Here is a 25,455-nt window from a genome sequence, read left to right on the forward strand (position 1 = left end):
CAGGATCACATCATAGTCACTGGTGAAGTGGGAGCAGTACCCAGGCCTCCAGAGTTTGACCATTATCCAGATGATGAAATGTTTCTGAAATCAAAAACTGAGCTGCAAAAAAATATAGTTCTTTGCATTTTTCTTTCATTCAAAATCATCAGAAACACACAGAAGTCATAATCTAACTTGAAAACAAATATTTCTATAAAAGAGATAAATTTTGTTCATTTAGCAAAAATCACTGAAAACACTAATAATTTGTGTCTAAAGTTAACGTGTACAGGAAGTGGTACCATAATAATTTTTATAACTATCACCCTGATTAAACTCATTTAGCATTTGGACCCAAGAAGAACTGGGATATATGGGTTGAATGAGTTCAGTTCAGTTCAGTCGCTCAGTCATGTCCGACTCTTTGCCATCCCATGAATCACAGCACGCCAGGCCTCCTTGTCCATCACCAACTCCGGAATTCACTCAAACTCATGTCCATTGAGTCGGTGATGCCATCCAGCCATCTCATCCTCTGTTGTCCCTTTCTCCTCCTGCCCCCAATCCCTCCCAGCATCAAAGTCTTTTCCAATGAGTCAACTCTTTGCATGAGGTGGCCAAAGTATTGGAGTTTCAGCTTCAGCATCAGTCCTTCCAATGAACACCCAGGACTGATCTCCTTTAGAATGGACTGGCTGGATCTCCTTGCAGTCCAAGGGACTCTCAAGAGTCTTCTCCAACACCACACTTCAAAAACATCAATTCTTTGGTGCTCAGCTTTCTTCACAGTCCAACTCTCACATCCATACATGACACTGGAAAAAATATAGCCTTGACTAGACGGACCTTTGTTGGCAAAGTAACGTCTCTGCTTTTGAATATGCTGTCTAGGTTGGTCATAACTTTCCTTCCAAGGAGTAAGCATCTTTTAATTTCATGGCTGCAATCACCATCTGCAGTGACTTTGGAGCCCCCAAAAATAAAGTCTGACACTGTTTCACCTGTTTCCCCATCTATTTCCCATGAAGTAATGGGAGCAGATGCCATGATCTTAGTTTTCTGAATGTTGAGCTTTAAGCCAACTTTTCCACTCTCCTCTTTCACATTCATCAAGAAGCTTTTTAGTTTCTCTTCACTTTCTGCCATAAGGGTGGTATCATCTGCATATCTGAGGTTATTGAGATTTCTCCTGGAAATCTTGAGTCCAGCTTGTGCTTCTTCTAGCCCAGCATTTCTCATGATGTACTCTGCATATAAGTTAAATAAGCAGGGTGACAATATACAGCCTGACGTACTCGTTTTCCTATTTGGAACCAGTCTGTTCCATGTCCAGTTCTAACTGTGTTGAATAGTGTCTCCCTAAAATTCATATCTACCTAGACCTATGAATGTGACCTTATTTAGAAAAAGTCTTTGTATGTGCTATCAAGTTGAGATTTACTGAAGAAGTCTTATTGTCCCACAAGTATTTTAAAAAATGTAAATAATTTAATTGTAAAAATTATAATTTCTAACATCTAAAGCACCACATTATATAGTATACTATGAATCACATATTTTTTTGTGTCCATGTGTAATTACTAGCTAAAATATTATAAAATTATTCCCCAAACTTATAAACTTTAAAACTGATTTTTTTCTTCTGCGATAGAATTTAATAATCAGATACAAGGAATGATCACTGCCGATGGTCAAGTTTCATAAGTAAGCCTCTGTTTTGCTAGTAACTGGACAATTCTAGAAGATAGTGATTCCATCTGACTGTGCTCAGAAGAGCCAGGGCTTTTAATGCATACATCAGCAGTGCATCTGCCCCTTTGCTGTCACTAAGACAAAATTATTGGAACAGCTCTTATAATCTAATTATTTCTCCTTTTCCCCAAGATTACTCATTTATCACTGTGTAATCCTGGCAGGAGTTCCATATTCAAGTTTCCCCTATAAAATCTGATGGCAAACTTACATTATTACTTTTTTTTTTGTCCTTGTCCTGGTTTTTAGATCGAAGAAGGTTAAAACAACAACAACAACAAAACTTTGTTAAATATTTAGTTGGCCAAAAAGTTCATTCAGTTTTTTCCATTCCATCTTATGCGAAAATCCAAACTTTTTGCCCAACCCACTATATGTTATATGGAGACACTCCAATAGGTGTTTTGCATATTTATCTCACTAACTCTGCCTAAAGCAATCCTGCAAAGAAGTTATAGAGACTGGCATTGAAGGGTACTCAGTTCCTCAGTCTACTCATGTTTGTTGAGCATAGTTTTGCTTACTTCTGAAGTTCAGACTCTTTCACTCTACTCCCTAAGAGTGACTTTAATAAGAAAGAAATACCATTTTGAAAATGAAAGGTACTAGGTAAATAGGAGGCCTTCTCCTGGCCAAGTGCGTATTTTGATAATATGCTTGGTTTCACATCAGTACCATCAGTGCATCTTCAAAATAGTGTTGCCCTATTTTCTATAAAAGTAATTTTTTTTCCAGAAGGACAACTCTGAAACATTTTGAAACTAAACTAATTTTCAAGGCTTTATCTCGCATATTGTTGAAATGTCTTATATATGTCAGTTTTCTTACAGTGCTTCCTGCAGAAAACAAATAAAACAATTGCTGATTCTTGTATTTTCCTGGTTGACATAGCTTTTAAACAGAAAAGAATTCTAACTTTCAACTCTACTGACCCTATAAAAACTCTTCAAGTTCAAAACTTGATTTTAAGTTTGACACTTTATATTGCCCTCAATAAAATAAGTGAGGGAAATCTAAGATGAAACAGTCAAGTGTGGAGAAGAAAGATATCATTGATAGAAAAAGGAGATGTGTACCCCCAGTTCACTTCTCTGCAAAATGAGATAGTCTTAAAGATTGAAGAGCATTGAAGAAGAAAAAAAAAACTAAGACTATGGTGAAAGTCCTCCTGTATATTTAACATGTTGATTAATTTGTATACATATAGCTATTCCTTCGGAGAAGGCGATGGCAACCCACTCCAGTACTCTTGCCTGGAAAATCCCATGGATGGAGGAGCCTGGTGGGCTGCAGTCCATGGGGTCTCGAAGAGTTGGACACGACTGAATAACTTCACTTTCACTTTTCACTTTCATGTGTCGGAGAAGAAAATGGCAACCCACTCCAGTGTTCTTACCTAGAGAATCCCAGGGATGGGGGATTCTGGTGGGCTGCCATCTATGAGGTCGCACAGAGTCGGACACGACTGAAGCAACTTAGCAGCAGCAGCAGCAGCTATTCCTTAATGTAGAATTGGAACTCATGATCTCAATATAAAACAAAATAACTGAAATCTGAAACTTTCCAGAAAAAAATTAAGTTATATTTACAGAAGAATGCATAGTGTTTCCTAATTTTTTTTAAAAAAGGGATATTTCATAGTATGGGTGCTTGTTACAAGCACATAATAAATTTTTGCATCTACCTCTTAACCTTCTCTGTCTCTCTTAAGAGTACACAGACATACAGTGATTTTTCTGTTTGTCAAAGAAAGTACTACAATTTCTAAAGCTGCCCATTGAGTGGTTCTGAGCCATAGCCAAAAGCTATTTCAAAATGAGGACAGATTTCTTTTCTCCCTGGGGACAGACAGCATTCTGCTTCCTTAGCCCTGCATTCTAAGCCTTTTCTCCCCCAGATCTTGTTTAATTCTAGGTGTAAAAAGACACTTCCACTATTAAAATGCTGACAGCAATCAAGTTGGGAGTATGTCCATTTTTCATTCATTTCATGTTAAATTAAATCATCTGTAGTTCTATAACAATGAATTCGGCCATATACTTAAAGAGAAACAAAAAAGATTTCAACTATTCCTTTGGAAAAAAAACAACTACCAAACTGTTCTCAGATATGGGTCAAGAACAGGTTATTGTGAGTATACTCCAACATAATTATGATATATATTCATAAAATCCTGGCACTGTCTCCACTTTCATCAAACAGGGAGCAAAGAGGTTGCTTTAGATATCAGTGGTTAATGCCATCTCCTTTACCTGACCCATCACTGTGCTTTCTCAAGTCCACCTTCCCCCTCCATCATATTTCCATCTGTTAAACAACAATGCATTTTGTTACCATTGTAGTTTTCCCCCAATATAGCGCCTTTTCATATTTCCATAGAGCTTGAACAACCTGCAGATGAATTCTCACAACATCCCTTCAGACTTCCCATGTGGATTCAAACACAATATGCAATTATGTCATTTATATCAGTACAGGGAAACTAAGAAAAGGTTAATGTTCCAGTGCTTTTAATGGAGTTCTTTCTGCATCATACCATTTTATTTCTCTGTGAGGAAAAAAAGAGTACAATTACAGATGGCGATAAAAGAACTGAACCAAATAGGCCCGGATCATGTTAATGATATTGAGTCAAGCCTTGGCTCTCAGAAATATCCCTGACTTGCTACATTATAGGCACCCATGAAGCTACCAGCTTTCTTCCTCACTGTTTGGATTTTCTCCTATTTAACTTCCAGGATGGGAGAGGGAGAGAGGGAAGAGAAAGTAATATGTTTTGCATGCAAATCATTGGTTTTATAAAGATAAACAGTGTTAATTTATCAGTTTAAAAAATTTCTAACATTAATCCCATTTTGAAATGAAAATAAGAAAAAAATATTTTAATAACTTACCTTAACTAATATGTTAGTGGTTTTGTTAAAAATATTTTAATAACTACTATGTTAGTGGGTTTTTTTGTACCTTAACTACTAATAGTAATCCCATTTTGAAAAGAAAATAAGGAAAACATATTTTAATAACTTACCTTACCTAATATATTAGTCTTTTGGTGTACACACACGTGTGTGTGTTTATGACTTTTTTTTTATTAGATTCACATGCCATTGCATATTTCTCTCCCCAGAAGCAAGATTCCAGTTTGCTGCTTAGAAGAGGCTTGAGTTTTGCCAAGGGCAAATGCATAAATATTTCTTAAGCATTACTGCTACTCCCTGCCTGTCAACTGCCAAGGACTCTGGCAAGGATAAGACTTCACACAAGGGAAGGCCAACCAAACTGGTGGGTTTAGCAGAAGCCAGGGACCTACCCAAGGACAGCTGTCAATGAGATACCAAGCTATGCAGTAGAAAGGAACATGGATCTAAGATGAGAGACAAATGAGTAAAAAGACGAAGGCTGACAGGACTCAGGTTCTGAGGACCAAGATCTTAGCAGCAGAGATGGAGACTCTGGCACTTCAAGAGAGAACACTTGGAGCTGTATCTAGGCATAAAGAGACTCACAGTCTAGAGTAGGAATCCAGACAATTATAGATGGTACCCTCTTCAGCACACACACAAAAAAGAACTATCTATGAAAAGACGTGGAGGAGAGGTGATGCTTTTGAAATGTGTCTAAATATCACATCACAATAATGTGTCCCAGGAATGAAGAGAATGCTATAGGTCAATTATGCTTCAGAAACAAACTTGTAGAAAATGAGAGTAGATTTGTGAGGCAGGAGGGAAAGGGAAGGGCAACTGGATGAAGGTAGTCAAAGGGCCCGAACTTCCAGTTATAAGATAAATGCTAAGGATGTAATGTACAGCACGATAAATGTAATTAACACCACTGTATATTATATGTGAAAGTTGTTGAGGGAATAAATCCGAAGGGTTTTCATTATAAGGAAAAATGTTTTGTTTTTTTTTTCTATTTCTGTAAATTTACATCTATTTGAGATGATGAAGGTTCACTAAACTTATGGTGATCATTTCATGATTTTGTGTGATACTATAATGGTGGAGATGTGTCATGACATGTTTGTCAAAGCCCATAGAATGTACAAAACCAGGAGTAAAACCCAACACAAGCGTGAACTTTGGATGATTATGATGTGTCAATGCAGGTTTATCAGTTGTAACAAATGTGTCACTCTGATGGGGGAGGTTGATGGTGAGAGTAGCTGTGTGTGTGTGTAGAGGGTCAGGGAGTATATAGGACCTCTGTAGTTCCTGCTCAATTTTCCTATTAACCTAAAATTGCTCTAAAAAATAAAATCTCTTAAAAAAATATGATGCCATTAAGGTCAGAAGAGAACCAGCAGCAAGGCTCCTTCAGCATTGACCCAGAACACCAGGCAAAAAAAGAGTCCCGAGCATGCCTTGCTCTCCAGGGCCAGGCTCAACTTTAGGGACAAAGAGATATGATTGAACCTAGAGCTGTATGACACTGCAGACTGAATTGTGTCCTCCCAAAGTTCGTATTTTGAAACTCTAACACCGACTGTGATGTCATTTGCAGATTGTACTTAAAATATATATATATATATATATTTGGCTGTAATAGGTCTCAGTTTCAGCAGGCAGGGTCTTTAGTTGTGGCATATGTGATCTAGTTCCCTGACCAGGGATCGAACCTAGGCCCCTTGCATTGGGAGTGCAGAGTCTTAGCCACTGGACCACCAAGAAAGTCCCCCCGAAGACTGGACTTTTTAGGAGATAATTATGTTTGGATGAGGTCCTGAGAGTTCTCATGATAAGATTCATGTCCTTATAAGAAGACACAGAGCTAACCCTCTCTTTCTCTTTCATGTGAGGACACAGTGCAGTGGCCGTTCGAAAGCCAGGAAGAGTTTTCATCAGAACCCAACTATACTGGCACAGTGACCTCAGACTTCCAGCATCCAAAACAATGAGAAAATAAATCATTGTTAAAGTCATCCAATTTATGGTATTTTGTTATGGCAACTTTAGCCAACAAAAACATGTGATATCATTCAGGTCCTACTTCTCCTGAACCAATGTTTCTAAAGACCAATATAAACAGGGAGGGGGATAGGGAAACATAATCACTGCTTCTGTTTAATCAGGTAGGTTTATCCAATAGGCATAGCTATCCAGACAGAGAGCACATGAAGGAAAGGGCAGGGCTTTCTCTGAGAGGTAGCTGAAATGAAGGGTGGGGGACTTGATTCTGTGGTTAAGTTAGGATTTTCCTTCTTGGTGGGAAGTCCCACTACTTACAAGGTTATACCCAACTTTCTATTAAAAGTAAGAATTAGGGAAGAGGGAAGGGTGGGGAATCAGGTAGGAAAATGCCTTGTTGGTGGGTGCCCTCCTGGGTGCCCTCCAGGTAGATCTCCTGGTGTGGTGCTTCCCTTGCTTGGGGCTAAATGCCCCGACAAGCTCAGTATAGATGAATGAATATTCTGTGCTGTGCTTAGTCACTCAGTCGTGTCTGACTCTTTGCAACTCCATGGACTGTAGCCCACTAGGCCTCTCTGTCTGTGGGGATTCTCCAGGCAAGAATACTGGAGTGGGTTGCCATGCCCTCCTCCAGGGGATCTTCCCAACCCAGGGATTGAACCTAGATCTCCCGCATTGCAGGCGGATTCCTTACCATCTGAGCCACCAGAGAAGCCCAAGAATACTGGAGGGGGTAGACTATGCCTTCTCCGGAGAATCTTCCCAACCCAGGAATCCAACCGAGGTCTCGTGGTTTGCAGGTAGATTCTTTACCAGCTGAGCTACCAGGGGAGCCCCCATAAATGAATGGATGAAGTGAAGTGAAGTGAAAGTCCCTCAGTCGTGTCCAACTTTTTGTGACCTCATGCACTACACAGTCCATGGAATCCTCCAGGCCAGAATACTGGAGTGGGTAGTCTTACCCTTCTCCAGGGGATCTTCCCAACCCAGGGATCGAACCCAGGTCTCCCGCATTTCAGGGGGATTCTTTATGAGCTGAGCCACAAGGGAAGCCCATAAATGGATAGTTAGCTCTACCTCAAAAGAAAAAGCTCTGTTGCTTGATCCTCCACTTATAACACTAAGCAGAGTAGTATTTCAATGTTTTAATGTAGAAACAAAAAAAGTATTTATATGGATATGAAGATAAATGTGTATTTTTTTTTCATTAAGAGAAAAATACCATTCTGGTCACAGGGAGTCAGATTTGGGGTGAGTAGTCTGGGTAGAAATAAGCATCTTCTTTTGAGTGGGGGTGGGGAAGTGGTGCTTGAAACTTTGGCTATTTGGGGCTGTTATTCCCTCACTACCACTTCAGGGCTTCTATGTGCCCTGCTCACCCTTCTGGGGAGATTGATACTGGTTGGTTTAACAAGTGGAAGCCCGTGATAGCAGTAGTAGTCACCTGAGCCCTCAAGCTTTGGTTTAAAAGACACACATATACATGCAGTGGTTTGGAGATATGTTTGTTGGTCAACTTGAGACTGTTACTGATAAGAGGATATAGGGGTTATTTACTGGTGGGATTAGCATATCACTGAAGCAAGTCATTTGATATATTAAAAATTTTTTAAAGACAAACAGAAGTTTAGATTTTAATCATATCTGTAGGGTTTCTAAGTGTTTGTTTCTCAGAATGGCTTGTCTCTTTCCCATCTCTGGTCTTGGAAGAAATGGGAACTGTATTGGAGTCAAAACACTTGTAATTTTGTATTCTGCTCTCTATTCCCTGAGTATGAGATATTCACTTCCTTTGTTAAGATTCCTGAGGAGTTTTTTTTTTTTCTTTGATAATAAAATGAAACCCCACCTCGTCCCTACATTATCCCGACTGTTTCTGGCTGTTTTTGTGTTGGTTGCAGCAGGCAGACTATGGTTTTCTCAGACAATTTCTAATTACCATGTACAGTATGTTCAGAGTTAGGTAACTCCTCACTGTAAACAAACTGTGTTCACTGTCCAGAGCAGCTCTAATAAATCAATTTAACACATTAATAAATAAATTCAATTTGTATACGGCCAGTTTTGACCAAACTCTTCAATCCTTGCAAGCTTCCAAGCCTTTCTATCTTTGCTTCATAGTTAGATGCGTTTAAATCTTTTACTAGGCACAGAAGAAACTGCTGAAGGCAAGAAAACATATTTAGATGTCTACAATCCAACTTGCTTTGTGAATAAGTACTATGTTAGTTTGAATGACTACCAAGTTGTGTCTGACTCCTTGCAACCCATGGACTGCAGCACCCCACACTTCCCTGTCCTTCACCTTTGACAAACTGGAGTTTGTCAAACTCATGTCCATTGAGTCAGTGATGTCATCCAATCATCTTATCCTCTGTCACCCCCTTCTCCTCTTGCCCTCAGTCTTTCCTGGCAGCAGGGTCTTTTCCAGTGAGTTGGCTCTTCACATTAGGAGGCCAAATTATTGGAGCTTTAGCATCAGTCCTTCCAATAAATATTAAGGGTTGATTTCCTTGAGGATTGACTGTTTGATCTCCTTGCTGTCCAAGGGACTCTCAAGAGTCTTCTCCAGCATCACAGTTCAAAGTCATCAATTCTTGACTGGAGAACAACAAAAGTATAACACATGTGAAAAATCTTTAAGAGTATAGAAGGAACTAAGGTGGTGAGTGTACCCACAAGTCCTCTTGGCCCTTCTTTGTTAAGTGAAAAGGCAATGGAAAATAGAGGAAATATAGATAAATATGATGCATTTTTGGTTTTTAAAAACCCCGTCATTAAAATCATCTCAAACAAGAGTTGCCCTTTGGTTTTCCATTCTTGTATTTGCTGAATAGATCCACAATCATCAGAGCCATTTCCCATGTACTCTGACTCTTACTTCTAGAATAACACAGCCTCATTTTCAATTTATATTCAAAGGCACCCTAGTGTTCTTTTCTTTCCTCTTCCCTCAAGGGACAATTACTAGAATCTGGTGAAGTGCCCCATGACAGCACACTGAAACTTAGTGAAGGGTCAAACATAAAGGTTTCCCAGCCCTTCTTGGCTCAATGGTCAGAGAGTGAAGGCGGGGGTGCGCTCAAGGTCCTACTTCTGTGAATCCACCCATATATATAAAGTAACATAACCCCTGTGCTTTTGCTAGTTGCAGTAAGAAAATGAAGCGCTAAAATTTTATTTTTTTGGATGTGATGGTGAAGATGACAATAATAGAAGCTAAAACTTTACTCTTCAATTAGAGTAGGATCTCAAAATTTCCATAGCCATTAAAAGATGAAAATCTGAGAACACTCTAGCAGAGAAGGGAAGGTGGGCAAAATAACATGTATGGGCAAAGGCAGAAGTTAGAAATTATATTGGTTCCTGTGTGTGTGTATGTGTGTGTGTGTGTAAGTTGCTCAGTCTTGTCCAACTCTTTGTGTCCCCATGGATTGTAGCCTGCGAGTCTGCTCTGTCCGTGGAATTCTCCAGGCAAGAATACTGGAGTGGGTTGGCATTCCCTTCTCCGCAGGATCTTCCCAACCCAGGGATCAAACCCAGGTCTTCTGAACTGCAGTCAGATTCTCTACCTGAGAACAGAATTAGCCTAATCTGTGGATATCATGTTACTAAAGTGCCCACCCACAGCTATTTGACTGCCATATCCTCCCAGTCCCAGACTGGCTGACATTCTGTCCTCCCAAAATATCCTGTTGTAGAGGTAATAGTCCTCCCCAGGAAGGAAGCTCATTAGAATGACTTCCAGTACTAGGGCCATGTATTGAGGGCTTACTAAGTGGTATAGACATTCTCTCATTTAATACTGGGAGCAAACTTCAGAAATGTCCTTACTCTGATTTTTTTTATTCAGGACATAGATTTAGAACTGATAAATAATTTGACTAAGGTCAGAAAACAAGAAAGGATAAAAGATGAAATTTTACCCCATGCGTGTAGAACTGTAGTCCATGTAGCCAGAAGTATGTGGTGCTGTGTTGGGATTATAACCAGGAGAGGAAATGGCAACCCACCCCAGTACTCTTGCATGGGAAATTCCATGGACAAAGACGCCTGGTGGGCCACAGTCCATAGGGGCCACAAAAAAGTCAGACATGACTTAGCAATTAAACAACAGCACAGCAACATGGTGCTGTGTTGGGATTATAACTGAGAAGAAATTTGACACATGATTTTATATTAAAATAAGCACACATGGCTGGTTTATATAACATAATGTCAATTTTATAAGGACTTTAAGACATGGGACTTCAAAGAAACTTTTAGGTGTATTGGTTTAATAGTCCACCATGGGCTCTGTCCCAGGTCCTCTTTCAGTTTCATTCTCCTATGTCATTGGATCGAAAAGTGGAGAGTACACTCCTTCCATGCAACTTCTTAGATAACAGAGTTTCAGCTTTTCTAAAGTATTTTGAGAACAAATGGAAAAAAGCATGACAAATGAAAATGCAAACGCTTAGACATAGAAGAATAATTAAAAATATAGAATCCTTTGTGTTTGGGTTGACATCAACTCTGTGATCTCACTTCATTCCTGTTTCACTGGGCACCAGACAAGACAACCAGGCCAGCCAGCCTCATGTGGAGTTGAGTCACCATTGTGCTTGTTTGGAGGCTTTCTTGAGTTCCCCTCACAAACCCGTTCTTGCCCTATTTTTTAAAAAATGTTTATTTACTTTTTCGGCTGCACTGGGTCTTAGTTGTGTCATTTGGGACCTTTTGTTGCAGTGTACAGACTCTCTAAGCTGTGGCACATGGGCTCCAGAGCATGCCAGCTCAGTAGCTGCACCATGGGCTTAGTCGCTCCATAGCACAAGGAATCCTGTTTCCCCAACCAGGGATCAAACCCGTGTCCCCTGCATTGCAAGGTGGATTCTTGACCACTGGACAGTGAGGGAAGTCCTCCTTTCCCCCATTTCAAGGAAGAGCCCCACATCTGGCCCTGGCTCTGCTCCATCTCAGCTCTGAGGAACCACCTCATTGTCCAGCTCCATATATCCCTCCAACTATACAACAACTCTACGGAGGACTTCGCCATCTGAAAGCCAGGAACACGTGCTTGCAGATTCTGCCCCCAAGACTCCCTCCAGCACATGACTCACCCCTTTCCACTTTCTTCATTCCTTTGAACCATAACTACTACTAGTTATTATTACCACATAATCCCCACTATTAGTTGAAGATGAGCTCACATTCCAGCCTAAATGAGCACAAGAAGCTCATCTCCTGAGCATTCCAATGGTTTTGATGTCTGCTGACATCACCCAATCAGAGTCATTATCTCATGACACTCCTGATCAGGCTATCACTACCTGGCAGGAGTGTTTTACCCAGGTAGGAAAATTTGGCAACTATAGCTGAGAGATCACAGGGTTTTATCCTAGGTTTCTATAATTCCAAATCAAGGAAAAGCCTATTATATACAATAGACGGAGAATTTTTTAAATGGAGACAAGATCTGGAAACACATGTCTGAGCCATATGTCTCCAGAGGCACAGTCTCCTTTACCTCGTTTTCTGTTCTATCTACCGGGCTCCCATCAAAATGTCCAATCACTGAAACAGATCCCAAGGCAGTTTACAGGAAGTGGTGAATGAACAGTGAGTCCAAACCTCCCTCCCCAAATTAGAACGAATTCACTCAAATGAATCTCCAGTTGGTGAAGTATGTGGAAGAGTCCCCAGGGCAGGCAGACGGACTTTGCTCTATTTCCATCACTACCACGCAAACTAGTAAGGCCAGCAGCAAAATTCATGGAATCACGTGGCCTAATACCATTCACCTGCTGTCCTTTTTACCTTTTGAAAAAGGCTTTGTTCCCATCAGTAAAACAGTGAAAGCAGTCTTTCAATAGCAGAGAATATATATTTAAAACTATAGTGGAAAGTATCCAAAATAGAAGTTTTCTATCCTGCTTTCCCCCATTTTTCTTTGCAGCAAATTCTATAATGAAAAACCAGAAAGAAATAACTCTTTATTGTCCTCATACCTTTCCAAACGAATTTGCAAATCTTCCGGTCTGTCCTTCCAGCAAAAAATTTCTAGTTTGGAAAGCCTGCAAGATATGACACAAATTCACCCCATTCTGCCTCCACACATGATCAATCACAAACGCATAAAGCTCTTTCATTTTTCAAATGAACATGACTTTGGTGGAGAAGTCCTTTGTTTTGATACAAATCTCATTCTGCAAGAAAACATGAATAGTCAATATTTCCTGATGTATCATGCTGTTCATCTACAATAACCAATTTATTCAGAGATTCATTACCTTACCCCAGCCCACTGCTTAGCACTGACAAAGCTGATAAGAAATTCACTGTGTTTATGAAACTACAATCCTTTTGGTTAGATGAAAAATGTACACATAAAGATGTGCAATAACTATGTTTTTACGTAACTAGAGATAGATTTAGTGTGTTGAAACTGGCAGAGCCACCTTAAGGAGTCAAGTGTTGCTAAACCCGGCTGAGGGTCTCCCGGGTTCCCACTTAGGAGAGCTTCTATTAAGCAGAAACTGTATTATGAAAATGCCAGCTCCTTCATATCTCTGACAAGTATGTGTCAGTGTTAAGATCCCATTAAATGCAAATCTGATCTTTTATAAAATCATGTTTAAAGCTAATATCACAGAGCATCAATTAGACTTCTGTATGCTTTGAGGAGGCTGGAAACTGCATTTATTTTGAAGATACCTTGTGATATGTATAAAACAAAAATTTAATCAAGTTTAATTACAGTACAAGTCAAATTCCATTCCCAATATGTAAATAAAGTCATCCCCCTGTTGTTTACTTATTTGGTTCATTTTTCCTTTGAAGAATTCTGGCCCCTGAAATCAATAGTAACTGATTTATTCTTCAGTCATGCTTTATTTACCAGGCATGAGAAATGAGGTTTTTGGAAAAAGGGAGGATTGCCTATCTTTTAAGCTATACTTTCAAACCTTAAAAATTTTAATGATGATAAGATAATCTTACAAATATACTTTATGCATTTCAATTACTCAAAGAACTTACATTATTCAATTAGATTTGGACCCTCTCCTTCACTCTGCAAGGTCTGTAAAACAAATATTTTCACTAAACAGAGGGCGAAAAAAAACGAAAGCTCAGAGAAGTTAAATGACTTTCAAAGTCACTTAACTTGTAAGTAAAAGACACAATATCAGAATCTTCAGACTCCACAAAAAGTGTTCTTTTCATCAATAAAGTCTTTTGAAAATATACTTAGCTCTCTGCTTTATAAAATAGAAGTTTCTCAAAATATTTTTTAAATTTTCTTGATGAATCAAAATTTTTTATGAACAACCAACAAACTGAACCATGCAGCAATATATTGCTATTTTCGGCTCTTGGAAGTAAGAAAGATTGCTTTCCCCAACACTGTATAATTCCAGAATGCTGTGCTGTTCTAATTGGTGAGCTTTAGTCTTAAATTGGCACTAAGAATCCCTAGAGGGTTACTGAGTCATGCAGAACCTAACTTGCCCTACACTAAGTATCCTCAGAATACTGTAATGTTTGAATGGGTGTTTCTCTCCCTCTCCTCATTGTTATGTGGGGATACTCTCATTATTGATCACATGTCAGGAAATTATCCCACTACCATTTTTAGTCTCTAAAGGTAAATATCATTGTCTTCTTCTATACCTATTTTTCCCTGTCTCTTGCAGTCTTGCTAAGACTTATTACATTTGACATCCACTGTGAGTGGATAGTTCTTCAGTTTGATGAACTAAATGATTACATTGCATTTCCTAGTGTCTCTTCGTTAAGCACTTATTTACTTGGTTGTGTCAGGTCTTAGTTGCAGCACACAGGATGTTTTACTTGTGGTATGTGGGATCCTCAGTTGTGGTATGTGGGATCTTCAGTTGTGGTATGTGGGATCTAGTTCCCTAACCGTGGATGGAACCCATGCCCCCTACACTGGGTATCTGGAGTCTTAGCCACTGGACCACTAAGGAAGTCCTTCCCATTGTCTTTTTCTTTGTTTTGGTGACTCTTTTCAGCAATTTTAATCACTGTTCACACTTAGAATACACACCCACACACACCCACACACAAATAAGTGGGAATGCTGCTGTTGTAAATTTAGAACAAATTATTCCAAACATTTAACACTTACATTTCTTTTGAATTGGGCTTCCTTGGTGGCTCAGATGGTAAAGAATCTGCCTGTAATGCAGGAAACCCAGGTTCAATCCCTGGGTCAGGAAGATCCCCTGGAGAAGGGAATGTCTGGCTACCCACTACAGTATTCTTGCCTGGAGAATTCCATGGACAGAGAAGCCTGGTGGGTTTACGGAGTCACAGAGTCAGACGTGACCAAGCATCCAACACTTTCACTTTTTTCTTTTGAATTAATAAAATGAAATAAAGTGATAACTCTCAGTGGTAGATGAAGTAATCCAAGAATATTTTAGATCCATTTGGTTCCTGAGTGAAGACTGGAGAACATCCCTAGTGGAATAATGGGGTCATGGAATGTTATGGAGCAGAGAGCCTTACAGACCACCTGAATTAGGCCCTGATGTTCTCAACCTCTTTTTTGGAATTCACAAATAAGTCTCATAAGTGTGAACTATCTCCAATTATTCCCAGCACATAAGCCACAAATCTATCCTTTTTCTGTCCTACTCAAAATTAGCACATAGGAATGAAAATTATTGTGAATATACTATTCAAGGCATAGCTACCCTAAAATCAAATGTTAATCCTTGGCAAATCTGACATGTTCTATACCCCTGTTTTTGTTCAGTCACTAAGTTATGTCTGACTCTTTGTGACCCCATGGACTGCAGCATGCCAGGCCTCCCTGTCCCTCACCATCTCCTGGAGTTCACCCAAGTTCACGTCCATTTAATCTGTGATGTTATCCAATTGGTGATGCTCATGACCTCATCCAGACCTAATTACCTCCTAAGGGCCCCATCTCTTAATACCATTACATTAATGGTTAGAACTTCAATATATAAATTTTGAGGGAACAACCATTCAGTTCCTAACAAGACCAAAGTGTTAGGGTCTGTGATTAGGCAGAAGTAGATTTTATCATCATCTGATAATTAGCATACTTACAGTATCTTTTAAATATATATATGTATATATATATATTCAAAAACACTACTTCTAATTCAATAGAATGTGCCTTGCCTTTCCTTGAAAGTCAAAGTGTTAGTCGCTTAGTAGTGTCCGACTCTTTAGCCCACCAGGCTCTTCTGTCCATGGAATTCTCCAGACAAGATACTGGAGTGGGTTGCCATTCCCTTCCCCAGGGGATCTTCCTGACCCAGGGACTGAACCCAGGTCTCCTGCATTGCAGACAGATTCTTTACCAGCTGAGTCACCTTACGGGTGATTTTAATTTCATTAGGCTATCTGAAAACAAACTGCTTGTCAGATACATTAATAGCATCTACCATCTATTTCTCACACAGTTCACTTACCTGAGTGATAAAACTGTATTCCACATATTCTTTGGGGGTGAAAAAAATCACATTCTACTCTTTGCCTGATCCTGAATCACTCCTCTATGCTCTGTTACCCTTTATCGGTAATGATGCAGATTATACATACATATATTACACCATAAAACAAGATGCGCTTACTTGATACCCTTCTGGCATCAAAGCAACATTTAATGTTGCTCACTTCTCTACTTTTTCGACATAAGATAAACCAATCCTCTAAATGAGCCTAGCCCCCATTTAAAGTGCAGGAAACCAATATACCAGTGGAAAACGACCAGGACAAATCAACAAATTTCGTATTGCCAAAAAGGAGCATGTGATTTATCTTGAACAAAGATCATGAAGGTGAAAATAAAAAAATTCACCAGATCGAGAGTCACAGACTGTAATGGTTGTTTGAATTTACCCTCACCTGGCAAAGGAAAAAAAACCTTTAGACATGCTAATAAACATTTTCTTCAAAAGTGAAAACCAAATTTTATAAAGAGAGTTGAAGAAGAATGATTAAATGATTTTTGTAAATCCTAGAAAATAGATACATTTTTAGCAAACTTTTTCTGTCAGTGCACATTAGGAAATTCAGAATGCATTTAGTATAAATAGATTTAAACGTAGAATGATTTCAAGTCCTAAATGTGCAGCTAAAATATATAATGCTTCCCAGTCTATATATGTCAAGTACTTTGAACTTACAACCATCAACAAATAATCACTGTCTTTCATCTTTGGGAAAAGAAGGAAAAGAACAAGAAAAAAACTATAGACTGTTCAGTTTCTTAAAGACATGAATCTATTTTAGAAAAAGTTGAAGGTAATTGAAGATGTTAAGTAAATGGTACTTAACCATTTACTTCGATTCAATCTCAAAAACGGCAGAATGATCTATGTTCGTTTCCAAGGCAAACCATTCAACATCACAGTAATCCAAGTCTATGCCCCAACCAGTAACGCTGAAGAAGCTGAAGTTGAATGGTTCTATGAAGACCTAGAAGACCTTTTAGAACTAACACCCCCAAAAGATGTCCTTTTCATTATAGAGGACTGGAACGTAAAAGTAGGAAGTCGAGAAACACCTGGAGTAACAGGCAAATTTGGCCTTGGAATGCGGAATGAAGCAGGGCAAAGACTAATAGAGTTTTGCCAAGAAAATGCATTGGTCATAGCAAACACCTTCTTTCAACAACACAAGAGAAGACTTTACACATGGACATCACCAGATGGTCAACACCAAAATCAGATTGATTATATTCTTTGCAGCCAAAGATGGAGAAGCTCTATACAGTCAACAAAAACAAGACCGGGAGCTGACTGTGGCTCAGATCATGAACTCCTTATTACCAAATTCAGACTCAAATTGAAGAAAGTAGGGAAAACCGCTAGAGCATTCAGGAATGCCCTTAATCAAATCCCTTATGATTATACAGTGGAAGTGAGAAATAGATTTAAGGGCCTAGATCAGATAGAGTGCCTGATGAACCATGGAATGAGGTTCCTGACATTGTACAGGAGACAGAGATCAAGATCATCCCCAAGGAAAAGAAATGCAAAAAAGCAAAATGGCTGTCTGGGGAGGCCTTACAAATAGCTGTGAAAAGAAGAGAGGCGAAAAAAAAAAAGAAAGGGAGAGAGAGAGAAAAGGAAAGATATAAGCATCTGAATGCAGACTTCCAGAGAATAGCAAGAAGAGATAAGAAAGCCTTCTTCAGCGATCAATGCAAAGAAATAGAGGAAAACAACAGAATGGGAAAGACTAGAGATCTCTTCAAGAAAATTAGAGATATCAAGGGAATATTTCATGCAAAGATGAGCTCCATAAAGGACAGAAATGGTAGGGACCTAACAGAAGCAGAAGATATTAAGAAGAGGTGGCAAGAATACACAGAAGAACTGTACAAAAAAGATCTTCATGACCAAGATAATCACAATGGTGTGATCACTCATCTAGAGTCAGACATCCTAGAATGTGAAGTCAAGTGGGCCTTAGAAAGCATCACTACGAACAAAGCTAGTGGAGGTGATGGAATTCCAGTTGAGCAATTTCAAATCCTGAAAGATGATGCTGTGAAAGTGCTGCACTCAATATGCCAGCAAATTTGGAAAACTCAGCAGTGGCCACAGGACTGGAAAAGGCCAGTTTTCATTCCAATGCCAAAGAAAGGCAATGCCAAAGAATGCTCAAACTACTGCACAATTGCACTCATCTCACACGCTAGTAAAATAATGCTCAAAATTCTCCAAGCCAGGCTTCAGCAATACATGAACTGTGAACTCCCTGATGTTCAAGCTGGTTTTAGAAAAGGCAGAGGAACCAGAAATCAAATTGCCAACATCCGCTGGATCATGGAAAAAGCAAGAGAGTTCCAGAAAGACATCTATTTCTGTTTTATTGACTATGCCAAAGCCTTTGACTGTGTGGATCACAATAAACTGTGGAAAATTCTGAAAGAGATGAGCATACCAGACCACCTGACCTGCCTCTTGAGAAACCTGTATGCAGTTCAGGAAGCAACAGTTAGAACTGGACATGGAACAACAGAGTGGTTTCAAATAGGAAAAGGAGTGCATCAAGGCTGTATATTGCCACCCTGCTTATTTAACTTCTATGCAGAGTACATCATGAGAAATGCTGGACTGGAAGAAACACAAGCTGGAATCAAGATTGCCGGGAGACATATCAATAACCTCAGATATGCAGATGACACCACCCTTATGGCAGAAAGTGAAGAGGAACTCAAAAGCCTCTTGATGAAAGTGAAAGTGAAGAGTGAAAAAGTTGGCTTAAAGCTCAACATTCAGAAAACGAAGATCATGGCATCCAGTCCCATCACTTCATGGGAAATAGATGGGGAAACAGTGGAAACAGTGTCAGACTTTCTTTTTTTGGGGCTCCAAAATCACTGCAGATGGTGACTGCAGCCATGAAATTAAAAGATGCTTACTTCTTGGAAGGAAAGTTATGACCAACCTAGATAGCATATTAAAAAGCAGAGACATTACTTTGCCGACTAAGGTCCCTCTAGTCAAGGTTATGGTTTTTCCTGTGGTCATGTATGTATGTGAGAGTTGGACTGTGAAGAAGGCTGAGTGCTGAAGAATTGATGCTTTTGAACTGTGGTGTTGGAGAAGACTCTTGAGAGTTCCTTGGACTGCAAGGAGATCCAACCAGTCCATCCTAAAGGAGATCAGTCCTGTGCGTTCTTTGGAAGGACTGATGCTAAAGCTGAAACTCCAGTAATTTGGCCACCTCATGCGAAGAGTTGACTGATTGGAAAAGACTTTGATGCTGGGAGGGGTTGGGGGCAGGAGGAGAAGGGGATGACAGAGGATGAGATGGCTGGATGGCATCACTGACTCAATGGACATGAGTCTGAGTGAACTCTGGGAGTTGGTGATGGACAGGGAGGCCTGGCGTGCTGTGATTCATGGGGTTGAAAGAGTCGGACACGACTGAGCCACTGGACTGAACTGAACTGAAGAAAATGGTAAGAAAACATGAGTATCAAACTCTTTTATTTTAAAGGTCCTTAGAATAGATTTTATTCTTTATTAGCCTTTTTTAACATGTGCTAACCTGATTACAAAAAAAAAAAAAAAAAACAAAGTAAGACCTAACCTTCTGTATAGAAGCCTGAGAAATTTAGTTACATTTCCATAAAGTAATTTGAAGCATATTGACCAAAGGACATGTTAGAAAATATTCCTGGGGCTTCCTTGGTGGCTCAATGGTAAAGAGTTCACCTGCCAATGAAGGAGACATGTGTTTGATCCCTGGTCTGGGAAGATCCCATATGGTACAGAGCAGCTGAGCCCCATGCACCACAACTGTTGAGCCTGAGCACTAGAGTCTGGGAGCAGCAACTGCTGAAAGCCCAGCATGCTAGAACCCATGCTCTGCTACAGAAGAGGTCTCCTCAATGAGAAGCCCATGCACCTCAAGTAGAGAGTAGTCCTTGCTTGCCACAACTAGAGAAAAGCCCAGGCAGCAGTAAAGACCCAGCACAGCCAAAAGTAAATAAATAAAAATAAAAACAAAATATTCTTTTATTCAAAATCTTTGAATTTCAAAATCCAAATTTAATTAAAAAACTCAATACCTTAAGAAAATTATTCTTATATGTATATATAATATATGTAATACTCTAATAATATAAGGTATCTTAAAGGTATGAATTCTGTAATTTTCAAATATATTCAGTGCAGTTCAGTTGCTCAGTCATGTCTGACTCTTTGTGACCCCATGAACTGCAGCACATGACATTGTGCAGGAGACAGGGATCAAGACCATCCCCATGGAAAAGAAATGCAAGAAAGCAAAGTGGCTGTCTGGGGAGGCCTTACAAATAGCTGTGAAAAGAAGAGAGGCGAAAAGCAAAGGAGAAAAGGAAAGATATAAGCATCTGAATGCAGAGTTCCAAAGAATAGCAAGGAGAGATAAGAAAGCCTTCCTCAACGATCAATGCAAAGAAATAGAGGAAAAGAAGAGAATAGGAAAGACTAGAGATCTCTTCAAGAAAATTAGAGATACCAAGGGAATATTTCATGCAAAGATGGGCTCAATAAAGGACAGAAATGGTAGGGACCTAACAGAAGCAGAAGATATTAAGAAGAGGTGGCAAGAATACACAGAAGAACTGTACAAAAAAGATCTTCACGACCAAGATAATTACGATGATGTGATCACTCACCTAGAGCCAGACATCCTAGAATGTGAAGTCAAGTGGGCCTTAGAAAGCATCATTACGAAGAAAGCTAGGTGATGGAATTCCAGTTGAGCAATTTCAAATTCTGAATGATGATGCTGTGAAAGTGCTGCACTCAATACGCCAGCAAATTTGGAAAACTCAGCAGTGGCCACAGGACTGGAAAAGGTCAGTTTTCATTCCAATCCCAGAGATAGGCAATGTCAAAGAATACTCAAACTACTGCACAACTGCACTCATCTCACACGATAGTAAAGTAACGCTCAAAATTCTCCAAGCCAGGCTTCAGCAACACATGAACTGTGAACTTCCAGATGTTCAAGCTGGTTTTAGGAAAGGCAGAGGAACCAGAGATCAAATTGCCAACATCTGCTGGATCATAGAAAAAGCAAGAGAGTTCCAGAAAAACATCTATTTCTGCTTTATTGACTATGCCAAAGCCTTTGACTGTGTGGATCACAATAAACTGTGGAAAATTCTGAAAGAGATGGGCATACCAGATCACCTGACCTGCCTCTTGAGAAACCTATATGCAGTTCAGGAAGCAACAGTTAGAACAGGACATGGAACAACAGACTGGTTCCAAATAGGAAAAGGGGGTCGCAAAGAGTCGGACACGACTGAGCAACTGAACTGAACTGATATGAACTGAACTGCAGCACTCCCTGTCCATCACCAACTCCCAGAGTCCACCCAAATGCATGTCCATTGAGTCGGTGATGCCATCCAACCATCTCATTCTCTGTCGTCCCCTTCTCCTCCTGACCTCAATCTTTCCCAGCATCAGGGTCTTTTCAAATGAGTCAGCTCTTCGCATGAGGTGGCCAAATTACTGGAGTTTCAGCTTTAGCATCAGTCCTTCCAATGAACACCCAGGACTGATCTCCTTTAGGATGGACTGGTTGGATCTCCTTGAAGTCCAAGGGACTCTCAAGAGTCTTCTCCAACACCACAGTTCAAAAGCATCAATTCTTCAGCGCTCAGCCTTCTTCACAGTCCAACTCTCACATTCATACATGACCACTGGAAAAATCGTAGCCTTGACTAGACGAACCTTTGTTGGCAAAGTAATGTCTCTGCTTTTCAATATGCTGTCTAGGTTGGTCATAACTTTCCTCCCAATGAGTAAGCATCTTTTAATTTCATGGCTGCAGTCACCATCTGCAGTGATTTTGGAGCCCAAGAAAAGAAAGTCTGACACTGTTTCCACTGTTTCCCCATCTATTTGCCATGAAGTGATTGACTGGATGCCATGATCTTAGTTTTCTGACTGTTGAGCTTTAAGCCAACTATTTCACTCTCCTCTTTCACTTTCATCAAGGGGCTCTTTAGTTCTTCTTCAATTTCTGCCATAAGGGTGGTGTCATCTGCATATCCAAGGTTATTGATATGTCTCCTGGCAATTGATTCCAGCTTGTGCTTCCTTCAGCCCAGCGTTTCTCATGATGTACTCTTCATATAAGTTAAATAAGCAGAGTGGCAATATTCAGCCTTGATGTACTCCTTTCCCTATTTGGAACCAGTCTGTTGTTCCATGTCCAGTTCTAACTGTTGCCTCCTGACCTGCATATAGGTTTCTCAAGAAGCTGGTCAGGTGGTCTGGTATGCCCATCTTTTTCAGAATTTTCCACAGTTTATTGTGATCCACACAGTCAAAGGCTTTGGCATAGTCAATAAAGCAGAAATTGATGTCTTTCTGGAACTCTCTTGCTTTTTCCATGATCCAGCGGATGTTGGCAATTTGATTTCTGGTTCCTCTGCCTTTTCTAAAACCAGCTTGAACATCTGGAAGTTCACGGTTCACGTGTTGCTGAAGCCTGGCTTGGAGAATTTTGAACATTACTTTACTAGCAAGCAAGATGAGTGCAATTGTGCAGTAGTTTGAGCATTCTGTGGCATTGCCTTTCTCTGGGATTGGAATGAAAACTGACCTTATCCAATCCTGTAGCCACTGCTGAGTTTTCCAAATTTGCTGGCATATTGAGTGCAGCACTTTCACAGCATCATCATTCAGAATTTGAAATAGCTCAACTGGAATTCCATCACCTCCACTAGCTTTGTTTGTAGTGATGCATCCTAAGGCCTACTTGACTTCACATTCCAGGATGTCTGGCTCTAGGTGACTGCTCATACCATCGTGATTTTCTCGGTTGTAAAGATCTTTTTTGTATAGTTCTTCTGTGTATTCCTGCCACCTCTTCTTAATATCTTCTGCTTCTGTTAGGTCCCTACCATTTCTGTCCTTTATTGAGCCCATCTTTGCATGAAATATTCCCTTGATATCTGTAATTTATATAGTCAACAAAACTCAAATATCAGTTAAGCCCATATTTAGTCTAGTTTTAATCATTTCTTATATATTATACTTTTAAGTTCATAAATTATTAATGCTTCATTTCTAAAATATTTAAGAAACTTTCATTTCAGAATAGTTCAAAGATCACTCAACTCCAAGATTATGAAACTCTTCCTTTAATAGGAGGATATTTCTAAGCAATACAGTTGACAAACTTAGCCTCTGCCCACTTGTCTAAGTCTAAAATTAATTCGTATTTTAGGAATGGTATAACTGTAGTTTTATTTCCAAGAGTATAAACTCCAAGAGGGTATTTTTGTCTGTTTTGCTCAATAGTATATTTCTCACATCTAGAATAATGTTGAGCACATGATGAGTACTACAAGTTTTGGTGAATGTTGAATAAATATATTGCATTATGAGAACTACTCCTGGAGAAAGTCTGTTACTCTTTTCTTTGGAAGACAAAAGTCTGCAGGGACAAAGATATGCAATTTGACTTTTTCATGTGGTCTGGACTTGTCTCAGTCTCAAAGTTAGTATTTTCTCAAATAATTACCTGCTATTATTTTCAGAAATAAGAATTTAGTATACAATTTTGCTTTTAATTGTGTTGAATTGCAGGATCTTTTAGAATGCATAAAGTCACTTGGGTATACTTAAAGAGAAAAGCTCCTTGCTAAGCTTCCTCCTCAAGGAAGTTAACTGGCTAAGTGCAAATGTTCCAATTTATTCAGTGTAACCAAGAGACTGATGTGAGCTGTAAAATTTTTAAATGTTCCAAGGATTAGCATTTCAAAAAGACATATTACTAAATCCCTTTTTTAATTTCTCATACTCAATTTACTTTGAGAACATTTCTCAAACATTAGTAGAAATAAATGTTTCTAAAGATAAAATAAAGACAATCACAAAGATTAGAAAAAGTCACTTTTTTAAAGCATATCCATTGACAGAAGTTAATAACAAAACACTTTTTGAAGTTCATTTCCTTCAAGGCAACATATTTCAGAGCTCATGTAAGAGAGATCATATCGAACATTTTGCTATGTATTATCCAGAAATAATTTATCATTTTTTATTTCCTAGAAACTATAGAGATACTGTATACACTCTTCAGCCTGACTTGTAGTCCTGGATCTCTGTTATACGGAACTTAAGTATGTGTCAGGAATATGTTTGCATTGCTTCATTTTAATCTGTTTAAAATTCTATTTTTACTTGTGCTTAAAAAAAATACATTCTCATTGTTAAAACTACAAATATTAGTAAAACATGTGAGGTAGAAATTGAAAATACCCAAGCCTCAAAATTAGTAACTATAATGTAGTCATAATACTTTTGCCAAAAAAAGTCTGTCTAGTCAAAGCTATGATTTTCTAGTAGTCATATATGGATGTGAGAGTTGGACTATAAAAGAAAGCTGAGTGCCGAAGAATTGATGCTTTTGAACTGTGGTGTTGGAGAAGACTCTTGAGAGTCCCTTGAAGCAAGGAGATCCAACCAGTCCATCCTAAAGAAGATTAGTCCTTTTATTTTTTTTTAAAAAAAACCTATTTTATCCAGAACTTTTCCCTAACTGATTAATATGGAAATATGCAAAGAAATCTCTTAACATTTAAAGTATATATTTCCCCTCAATTAAGAGAATATTGCTTTTTTTCATTCCTATTTATGTTTTGCTTTCCTTTTTTCCCTTCATTAAAGTGTCTACTAGCTTAGCTTTTTCAACCAGATTTTTTTTCAAGATAGCTCTCTGATTTATTTATGCCACTGCTTTCTTTTCTTCTAATATTTTTATTTTAACATTACTTTTCCCTGTATTTTTGAGTATATTTTTATTTTCCTAATTTCTTGTTTGATATTTAAGTAATTCATCTTTTTAATTTTGTATTTAATAAGTTAAATGTTTAATGCTGGTATTTTTCTCTGAGTACATTCTTAGCCATATCCTTTAACTTTTGATTTATAATATAGTTTATCTTTATTTCTTAGAAATCCTACAACCATTTTGTTTTGATACTGTCTTTCAGCAGGTTTTGATATTTTCTTTGATCTAAGAATTGAATTGTGAATCTGACATTATTTTTAGGAGGAGGAAAGAGGTTTAGTTGTATATATGTGGGTTTTTTTTAATGTTTTCAGTTTTTCTTGATTTCCTTTTTTTTTTTTTCTTTCTTTTTTTTTTTTTTTTTTTTTTACTATAACCTGCTTTATGGCTCTTGGTCAAAAATGTGTTTGTTTGTTTGTTTTACTGATTTTACTTCTTAAAATCTTTAGGTTTTACATTTATGGTCAATATGAGATTCTTTTAAAAATTTTAATAGGTACATTTACAC

The 25,455-nt window shown here is 38.7% G+C and overlaps 1 non-coding gene across 1 annotated transcript; it reads right to left on the reverse strand.

The window, feature by feature from the left end:
* Positions 1–6,334: 6,334 nt before the first annotated feature.
* On the reverse strand, positions 6,335–6,407 carry TRNAG-CCC. Its single transcript has one exon. It is a non-coding gene; the product is annotated as a tRNA-Gly (tRNA).
* Between the last annotated feature and the right edge of the window lie 19,048 nt (positions 6,408–25,455).

This window comes from Oryx dammah, unplaced genomic scaffold, assembly GCF_014754425.2.
Source record: "Oryx dammah isolate SB20612 unplaced genomic scaffold, SCBI_Odam_1.1 HiC_scaffold_4, whole genome shotgun sequence".
NCBI lineage: Eukaryota > Metazoa > Chordata > Mammalia > Artiodactyla > Bovidae > Oryx > Oryx dammah.